The sequence below is a fragment of the Chinchilla lanigera genome, unplaced genomic scaffold (genome assembly GCF_000276665.1).
Source record: "Chinchilla lanigera isolate Chin_1 unplaced genomic scaffold, ChiLan1.0 scaffold00023, whole genome shotgun sequence".
NCBI classification, from domain to species: domain Eukaryota; kingdom Metazoa; phylum Chordata; class Mammalia; order Rodentia; family Chinchillidae; genus Chinchilla; species Chinchilla lanigera.
In genome coordinates this window covers 8,595,238-8,606,542 of record NW_004955424.1, presented here as the reverse complement: position 1 = coordinate 8,606,542, position 11,305 = coordinate 8,595,238, and positions in this window count along the sequence as shown.

Sequence of the window (11,305 nt, the reverse complement as noted above, 5' to 3'; positions counted from 1 at the left end):
TTCAGAATACCTGGCATTCCTTATTTTGCTGGCTTTTAGCATTCCCAGATAAAGCAATTCATCCTCTGGCTTTTCAGTTCTTGAAGCAAGTAGGCCTCCTGTGCTGCCTGAGACCCCAGTTTAAAAGCTATGCAGGCTAGGTTTATCCATTTAGCTGGTCAGGTTTAAAGTGTTTTGTAGCTGTGCTGAGAGGCAGCCCTTGTCTAATTCAGAAGGCTTTCCAGAGACTGATGAGGCTCAGAGCTTGTTGGTGCTAATGCTTGAGTTTGTGATACACTGAGTGCCCTCCGCTGGAGAAAACAGATTGCACATTAAAGACGGGAACAAGTGAGCTTGTCAGTGGTGTGCAGCCTTCCCTTGCTCAGAAAGGGAAATTAAAGGCGCAGGATCACATTTTTTTCCCTCTCCAATAATATAAATTATGAAAGGTTTATGCCAAAAGGGTTCCTTCTAGTGACAGCACATATTAAGTAAAATACTCTTTCTCTAAATGTTATGTGTTACGCAATTAACAGATTTTAAAACTTGCCTTGACCTGATTTTTTTTTTAGCACGTCACAGGTGATTTGTCATGATTTCAGTGACAGTAATAATTTGAGCTTTATTTATTTTTACTATTGGTTTGTAGTTAGTGACATTTTTGAAGCTAATTGCAGAAGGAAGCAGCCTTACTCATGGTGAAAATGAAATTTGGCCAGTACTAATTCTGAGGAGCTTTTTAAAAATTAAGGCTAAGCTTTAAATTCTCAGCCTTTGTGAGTAGCACACCTTAGGGGATTTGTTGAACAGTCCATTTTGCTGAACGTTCTAGGACATGACTTTATAAAAATTTATATTTTTAGTCTTAAAGCATTTATCATCTCTACTGGTTCACAAACTATGAAGGTAACTAAAATAGAAGAAGAAAGGTAGAAGTTCTGCTTGATGGTTTTGTGCAGTCACTTTTCGAAAACTCATACACATTCATATCGTGATTTTTTTCTAATGCAAATCACATATTGTAATGTCTACTCTCAGAAAAACAAAAGCAGTCCAATTCTACATTTTTATAGTATTTCTCTAGAATTTGCACCATATCCTTAGAATATGGACTAATAAACTTGTAAAATATCTGAGGTGCAGAATTTGTGAAAATATCCACACTTTCCTTAAACTTGTGCTGAACCCTTAAAAGATATAAATCATCACTTCTATTTTGTTCCTCATGTTTATTCATTTATTTCTTAATTCTCAGGGAGATTAACAGCTCTTGGGATAATCCAGGAGAATAAACTAATATAATTCAGAAAAGGACTCCTAGGTAACAGTGCTAACCTAACTTAGCAGCTATGAGAACTTCAAATGGATTTTATGTAAGCATCTAGAATTCCTGTGCATCCTTGAAAAAGTATATTTCTAAAATTACTTTGTTTTATATTACTTGCCAAAGTATTAATAGAGGGGTTTATCATATGAATAATGCCAATAATTTGACTTGGATTTATGAGAAGGCAGTCACAGTCAATTGTCTCATTACTAAGATTTCTCTAAGAACAGAAAGGGATAATATGTCCCTCAAATACATCGTTTCCCCATTAACTGATACCTTAATTTTTACTTTAGAAAAGTGTGCCTTTGGCTTACAGCTTAATACCTATTAAAATGCAAATGCACACAAGAGGCAATATTATTGTGTTTACAGAAAGGAAATAAATCAATATAAATGGTACACACACAATTTTTTCAAAGCAGTGCAGTTCACATAGAAACACAAACCCTGAATTATCAGATAGATAATTCAATCATAGATAATTAATTAAGAGAAAATAATAGATTCATGGTAAAGTCCACATGCTGCCCTTAAACTTGACAAAAAAGTTCAGTGTGAGCTGACAAAAAATTATGACTACCATTTATAAAGTGAGGAGATTAGAGGTAGACAACTCAAGTTCCAGAGGAAGATGAAAGGCAGTCAATTTCTGTACAGATTTTCATTTGCACAGGGGCAAAATAAAATATTCAGAGCAGATTTGCCTGGAAGATGGAATTAGGATCTATTTGATTTCATCTTTTGTGGGTTTTTTTGTCTGTGCTTTATAATTCTAAATATAATGAATATGTAGTAGGCATGATATTTATCCACATATGTGTACAAACTTTGTCTGCAAGCTAAGAGAACAGCTTTGATAGTAGATCTGCAAAATTTCAGGGTGGCATCCACATTTTAGTGTACTGATTGACTAAGTGCACATTTTGTTTAAATTATCAAGATGTGAAAGATACTGCATTCCCAAGTAAGCGTTCAATTTATCCATAACTTTCTAAAGGATATATCCAAAACTTAATTACAGATTTTGAACACACACTGAGAGTAGACTAGGGTCAAAAGCACTGAGAGTGAAAAAGGAGGTTGTGTGGAACTTTGGAGAAAGCTGTCATGTAACTTTGCACACATATATACACACATACACACATGAACACATACCCTCCTCCCAAGGGAAAGTGGAGGGTAAGTCTAGTAAGCTTCACAGAGATGGGCTGCTATGGGCTCCTCAAAGTGGCTGGACAGTGAGCCCAACAGGCTCTGATGGTGTCTGATGTCTGTTGGTGAAATTCAAAAGAAAATAAATAGGTTTCCAGAACAAAGGAAAAAGTAAGTGTTGTTGTAAAACTGACTTTCACTTTCAAAATCTGTCTAGATAGAAATACGTCCGTGGAAGGGAACCTGGCTATGTGGGAAATCAGCTTCAAAATCCTTATGAGAATCTCAACAGGAAGAGACTCTATGAATGCGCTGCTAAGACAAGCGCACAAATCAACAGAAAAGCAAAATGATCAAGTACAGACAGGCACCAGAAAAAAAAAAACAATGCCAGAAAAAAACTCTGCCATATTTGTCAATTACTATTAATGGGAGGCTATCAATGCACCCATAAAAAGAAAACAGAATATCTTTGAATGGCCCTTATGCTCAGAGATGATAAATCCTTTTTGTAACAGTTCCAATCAACTCAGAAGGTCTGTTGGAAGGTCAGAAGAAGTGGTTAGTAAGTGCGCAAGAGTGAAGCAAGATTAAGTTTGTACTTTCTCTTCTTTTCTAGGTAGTAGATGCTCCCATGCATTTGGTCCTATAGGATATGTAGGAGGAAATATCTTATCTTTGTAGAAACTATGAGATATTGCCTAGTACAGTGGACCCAATTCTTTTATTTACTGAATTAACACTTCACGAACTAAGAAGATGAAAGAAGTTCTTGTTAGCTCAAAGAAAATTCAGGGACCTCACCTTGGTAATTTGAAATTCATTGCAGTGGGTATATTTACAACACAGGCTATACATTAAGATGTGGTTTATTGTTTTGTTGTGTATTTAGATATGAGAATGTGTTGAAGAAAATATTGAATGATATAAAAGAACACTGTGTCTGTATTTATTCAACTGTATATAAGACAAAATTTGGAAATATTCTACCAAAATTTGAAAATTCTATTATGCTGAGAAAATGTCATTCTTGTCATTCATAAATAAATGGTACTTCAACATATGTCTTCATCATTTCACTTTTGTCTTCTCATTGGTGAAAGACAATATTCATGTTGAAATTATACTTCGCAAACCAGCCGCTAAACACCTCTGTTATACATATGTATAACTTTACTAGTAAACTATGTTTGACAAATAAATCCTAATAATGGCCTGGTTTGAGGAATCTGTTCTACCCCAGATTTAGTAGAATATTAAGGAAAAATAAGACAATTAAAACACCTACTGGATGTAAGAACATAACATACCTTTTTAGGTCTGCCACATCCGTGCTTACATTTTCTTTTTTATGATGTAATTCTGCAATATCCAAAACATTGGATATTGTTTATAATGCCACTTTGGTAACTCTATGTGAGTTTTTCTGTTTTGTACGCCAATATTTCATAACTAACATGATACTGATAAGCTGTAGAGACTCATTGAAATGTTTTAGAATGTTTGTTTTAAGTAAACCACTAATCAAATAATCTTGCAAACATCAACTGTTAAATCAAGTAGCCAGTCACACTTATAACAATCAAAGCTGTCTTCAGTCCCTTCCCTCTTTTTAAAAACATCATTGGTTTGCCCCAAGACTTTTAATAGATTAAAAGTCTGTTTCAGTAAGCAAATTTAAAGTTACCAGTGAAAGAAATCTAAATTCACATTGATTGAAAGGAAAATGAACAATTATTTTATCTCATGTAAATGAAAACATCATAGTAAGAATTTCCATGATCTACTGACTAAATAAGCCACAGAAATCCAGTTTCACTTGATTCAGTTCTCAAAGCTAATTTCTAATGGATTATTTTCAATCTAATTTTGGCTCCAACATAGCTCCAATACCCTTAATCTCAGTTATGTTTAGATTAAAAAGGTGACATTTAATTGCAGGCAGGGCCTCCTCTAGCCTGACTCCTCACTTCTGTTTCTTCTCTAAATTTTCTTTTTCATGTCCAAAGAAATGAGATTCCCTGGGTAGTTTACTCACTGTTTTTGTGTGGGGAACAACAGCAGCAACAAAAAGCTAGCAGCCTGAAACTGGGAGAAAAACTGTATACATCCTTCCAGAGTATAAAGTTATCACTAAATATGGTTGCCCGCCCAAGGCATGACTGGCATCAATGTGTGGACCATGTAACTAATCCTCACCAGAAGACTGTCAGTAGAATTGATGTATATCACAGACAACCTAAGGTCCTTAAGGAAGAAGATTTAATTTTGTGAAGATGAAAGCTCTATTAAATTACTAGATTTCAAGGGTTGTTATTTAGCAGTATAATGAGATATGAGATACTTTTGGATGGTGGAAAAGAAAAAAATCTATATATCTATATCTATCTATGTCTACAACTACATCTATATCTGTATAAAACATGCTAGTAAATCACAAGCCAGGCAAATGTACAAATAAAAATAACCAGACAGTAAAAAGAACTAAAATAAACCAAACACAACCACCTGACCATGTCCTTCTTTTGCTCTTGCTTTACCACGGAATCAGGTTTGCAAAGTTACCTCTACTTTCCTTACTCAAAACATTTAAAAATGTCCCTACATTGTCTTAACTAGATTTTCATAAACTTCCTAAACTTTACACTTTAGATGAGAAAAAAAACCCATAATTTTAATAGTTTTTGGCTTTTCCTTCTCACATACACCCAAGCACACACATACAGAAATGCTCCACAACCCACACTATATATGCATATGCTCAAAAATAACTTGCTCATCAAGTCATGTATTAATTAGGTACATAATTCAATTTCAATTTGAAGAGCAATCTTAAATTCTTTTCAAATATGCACCCCTTTCTCCCTTTTATATTTACTCATCATAATTTATCAACACTTCATTTCCGGTAGTTGTAATAGGTAGTTACTTAAGATGTTAAAAATTTAAAGAAAAATTATGTTTATGTATGTATTTTGTTGTATTAAGGAATCTTGATACTTACCATTGAAAACTTTCAATTTTAACATGCATATTAATTAAGAAAATGTTCATACCATCGATGCAGTTGCAGCAAGAGCTGTATTGAAATATAGAAACATAAAATTGGACTTTATCATTTTCTTCCTCAGTGAAGAATTTGTCATAAAATAAAATAATCATGTGTGCAATTTTATTAATGAGCTAATAAAGATAATTTATGTGTGATATTCTAGTTTTAATGGAGATTATTATGAACAAATATTGGAATTTAAACCAATAAAAATAAAAGCAATAAAAATTAATATAATTTAGAGTTTAGAAAAAATTTAATACAGAAATGAACAGGCTACCACAAAGCAATAATGGAAAGCAATTTATATGAGAAAGTATATTATGGGGTCTTTGGAAAATGTATATTAAGGGCACATATAAATTGCTCCTCCATATTTGTAGAGTGAAGAAATTATGAAGGTTTTGTGATCTACAAGATGACCAAGGATAAAATAAGAAAAAGTAAAGTTGATAGGAGAAATATAAAGCAAAGAAAACCATTTAAATATATTTTCAGCAGACATGACTGATTGACTTTTTCAAAGAAATCAAAAAAGAAAAACAGGCTATAGAAATAGACTTACAGATGATTCACTATTGCAGTTATCGGACAGATTTAAACATAATTCTTGTTATTATGTCAAAAATCATAGATTACAACAAACAGGATTTCAGCAGAGAATTAGAGTCTCTAAGCAAGATCAAATCAAAATTCTCAACCTACAAACACGGTAATTAAAATCACTAAAATTAGAAATAGGTTTAAATAGAAATTGGAGAGACATGAAAAATGATTACTAGGTGAGCTGCACAGAGCAAAAGGATATCAAATTTGGCTCGGTGACTTTCACCATAACTCCCAGAAGTAAATGTATTTCACTGAACAGAAAGTATTTTTCATTAATCAATACATACTCTGATGTTTTATATTTTAATTTTATGCAATTATATGCTGATAACTCTAAATGGTTAATTAAATATGTGCAATATGAATAATACTGATACAAATACACCTATACAGAAAATAAAGTTGTTTAATAGCCTTTTCAAAATTTCACAAATAGTGTTAGAGTTGTATGTAAAATTTAATTTCTGTGCAGTGATATTAAATTGTTTAAATAACAGGAACTTTAGTATATTACAACCAATACTTAAAATATCCATTGGAAATATCTTTACCAAGAGGGACTTCTTGGTTCATGTGTGAAGAATTATTTGTTTCCAATAAAAGCTATTTTTATATGATGGTAGAACATCAAATATAAATTAAAGTAATTATTTAGTCATATATGGCAACATACATCATGATTAGTAGAAAGTTTCTTAGCCTGATAACTTAGTGTTCACATTACAGGAAGTTTTAAAACTAAAAAATGTAGTATTTAAATATATGTAGTGTTATCACTAGAAAGACAAAAGTAAAAAATGTATTCAAATCACAATATTTTATGGAAATATGACATTTCCATAAAATATCTGTATTTACTAAAATATGCAAATAATTTTTACAACAAAAGCATAGCTGTATAGCAAAATAATATTCATATTCATGAGTGGAATCATGTAAATATTTAGACTTATACAAAGAGTAACCATAACATAAAAACCTTCACTTGATTAAGCTATAAGCATTTTAATAATTTCTCTATTTTCTTTATATAAAACCAATGAATCTGAAGGATGTAAGACTTTGTAAGAAGGATGTTTTCACCCTGACGTATAAAAAAATATTTTGAGATACCATTACAAGTCCAAGTTTCTGACTTTATCTAGGGGCATTTAGAGTATTTTGTAAATGACATTAAATGAAATGTTTCCCTGATTTACACATTCACTTGCACATCTGTTGGAAGAGGGTGATAGAGCAGGTATTTTACTCTCTCATGTTGCTTGTTTATCTGAGCCAGGCTGATAAATCTCCTTATACAGTACCTTATACTTTTGTCTTATCCTCTGTAAGAAGATGGTGACACAAATTTATATAGATTGAGGATTAATTAAATAGACAAATATATAAAGACTTACAAAAATGCTTAATGTTAATATATTGTTGTCATAAGATTTTTGTTTACACAGTAAAAAATATAGGAGCCCAACTGTTTAATATACTATTGTCAGTAAGATTTATCTGTATGCAGTAAAAATATAAGAGCATAAGTGTTTATTTGCTGTATAGTGTCCTGCTATCTCCAGAAATTATGTTTTGGTAATTGTAATAGTACTGCAAGTGCTGATTGCTTTTTGCTTGCCAGAAAGTATGATTTACAATATATCTTCTGTAAACAAATGCTATACTTATCAATTAGACAGTTATATTCATTACTGTAACATGTTATTGCCCACTTCTATCTTGTCCTCTATGGAGTTCTCTTCAGGAGAGTTTTGACTGAAATAGGCCAATCAGGTATTCAGCACATAATACATGAAATTATTAATATCACAAAATCAGTTCTCTTTTCTTTCTACCATATTAGTACATTGTTTTAAACAAAAATTAAACAATATTTATAAAAATGAACATTGAAATAAAAAGGAAATAGGTTTGCATTCTAATGTGTCATTAGTAGCTGTTTCTCCACAGGACGCCATGCGTTTGGTATGCATTGGCATTTCTGATCAAAACAATAATTTCTGTCCTGGTGTTGCTTGATATAAGAGGGTGATCTATTCATAACACGATTTACCTAAATGTATAGTGGGGGAACTAATATATAATTTTTAGCCAACTACTTACACCTCAACTTTCTTAACTGTAAAATGTGGAACTAAAATAATATGTAACTTTTATAGTAGCTTGACAATTGGGTGCATGTATCTGTAATGAACATCCATATTGAGCAAAATATCACTATATATTCACTTAATGAATGTTGACACTTTATTTGATAGATTTGATAATATTCAGTGGAGACTATACATAGTTTAGAATTTTTATTTGAAAAAAAACAAGTTGTATTTTCTTTTCTATAGCATATCATTGCTGGTATTACCACCACACCTCCTTGAGTCTTTTTGTCAAGTGTGTCTTGCTTTATTTGCATTAGCACAATGGCTATGTTTATGATTTTATACACAATACATAGGAGTAAAGAGAATATTAGAAAATAAGTTTTTTTTTTTTTTTTTGGTTTTTCTCCGGTACCGGGAACCGAACTCATGACCTTGCGCTTGCCAGGCAGGCGCTTTTGCCGCTGAGCTAAATCCCCAGCCCCGAAAATAAGTTTTTAGTAAATTAAAATTCATTAAATTTTCACCTTTTGAATTAAAATATAAGTCCATTCATGGCTCCATAAGTATTCTTTTTTTTGTTTGTTTGTTTTTGTTTTTCTCCGGTACTGGGAACCGAACTCACAACCTTCCGCTTGCCAGGCAGGCGCTTTGCCGCTGAGCTAAATCCCCAGCCCCTCCATAAGTATTCTTTTTGGTACCAAAAAAAGCTTTCAATGAAAAATAATTAAGAAAATAAATAAAGTTAAATATAGAAATCAAATGGAATACAATATCATCTTCAAATTGATTTTATATGTATACTTTTTAGAAAATTCAGAGCTTTTATTTCATTTATCCAGGGAAGTTAGATATATAGATTGATTGATGTCAGAAGCCCCCAAATGATCCTGAGTCTCTACAATCTAAGGTAGACAGCATAAAGTTAACAGTGAGAATAGTAAATGAGCAAAATGAACATGTTTCACCAGCAGAGTAGATTTTATTCTGTTCTGCAGGACGATAAATTACATGGCAACATGCTTATCACTGCGAAGCTTATCTCTCCCAATTTTAAAGAATCATACATTATTAAAATGGTAACCAGAACCTCTAGGTATCATCCCAAAACACAAGTCCCATCAGAAAATAATTCCATACTAGAAATACTGACTTCTGTGCACACAGAGATCACACACAAACTCTCATACACAAACACACACACAAAATGTATTTAGCTACCTCATGCAGTTTTTTTATTTACCCTAAATTATGTCCCATAAAAATAAGCAGCACTTAAAATAATTTTATTCAACATTGTTCAGATCTAACTTATCTATAATTAGCCATTGACGTAACAAAAAACATTTGAATGAAGCTTGAGGTCAATAGTAAGTAAGACAGTAAACTGACAGAGCCTATGGCCGGGGAGATAGCTCAGTGGCACGGTGCCTGCCTGGCAAGCTGAAGGTCCTGAATTGGATTCCTGGTACCAGAAAAAGAAAAACAAAACAAAACAAAAAGACAGAGCCTACCATGGTGTGGTATGATGAGGGGGTTGTACTGCACTCTAGATACTAATTTTTTTCTTTCTCAGCTCAGGGGCATAGTTTTGACAGCTATATATCACCTATTGTATGTGGGCAGGTAGTCAGACCTGGGTGATGGGATATGATCAGGATGACTGACTCAGTATAGGGTATATGTTCTGCTGAAGGAAAGTAGGGTGCGGGGCAAGAGTCTGAAATGGTGTCAACCCATTGAAAAAAGACCCTACATACAGATGGAACCACAAGCTATACTCAAAGTAGAATTAGAGACTTTCCACCCAATGGAGCACGTGCCCTGACTGCCTTGGTTGTCCTTAAGCTTACCTACCCTCATTATCATATGCTTAAGTCTTCATCTATATGCACTGAATCTCATACATCCCCTGACTTACTGAGGGATGATGGGAAAATTCATGTGCAATTCAAAATTAAAAGAAGGGTAAGGATGAATAATAAATATGCATGAAGAGGGCGTGGATCACCCTTAAACAGAAAATATGGTGTAATAAAAGAAACCAGAACAAAGGGACATGCTTCTTTCACACTCTAGTGACCCGTGGCTTGTCCATAGCCTTATGCTGCTCAGCAATACACTCTTTCACGTTGAAATCACTTCTCAACTTGTGCATGGTTTCTAGCTGTTCAGGAGGGTGTCTGGGTGAATTCTTCTCCTTGGGTCACCAAGAACTAGGAAAATCGAGTGAAAGATCTTTTTTTTCCCAAGTACATGTAATGTGCATTAGGATAATTTTCCTTTTTATCAAGATGAAATTAAGGTATGATTTTTAAAAATCCAATTCTTGGGATCACAGATACTACGGGGTGACAGAGTACCCATAGGCAGGCAATTGAACTGCAAAACTCACACCTTTCAACTCTAGGCAGACCCTTGATCACAGGCTGTCGTAGGCCAGATGCTTCTGAGGATGTGAAGAGTAGAAGCAGGAATGTAAATTCTCACTCATGCTAGACATAGGCTGAGTCTTACCTGTATTTGACATGTAAACTAAAAGTCTATGGACAGTAGACAGGAACTAACTTACAGAGTTAACAATTAGCTCGCTCTGTGCCAAGAAAAGTGTGAGCTCTACCTTCTGGGCCTTTCACCTTGCACCCTGAGTTTGGGTGGCCTGGGGCTGTTTGCCCCCTGAAGGAGGATACTAGACAACGATGTGCTGTTTTTAAAAAGGACTGATTTCCATTCTAAGAACTGGGGAAGACAGTGTCTTTTATACAAAAACCCCATGGGAAGATAGAAGATAAATCTATGGAAGGCTTGTGGACTCAAGGCTACCAGAATTTGCAGCATATAATGACACAATTCATCTAAAGTGAAAATAGAAAGACTCAAGAGGAACTTAGCTTCTTTCCTTCAAATTTTATAATTCTTACTCCAGCCATATAGCTTTAAAAATTGTAGTTTCTTGGCTACAAGGTGAACTATGAAAGGCAATTGTATGCTACTCCAAAAACAAATGTTTAGGGGCTGGGGATTTAGCTCAGCGGCAAACCGCCTGCCTGGCAAGCGCAAGGTCGTGAGTTCAGTTCCCGGTAC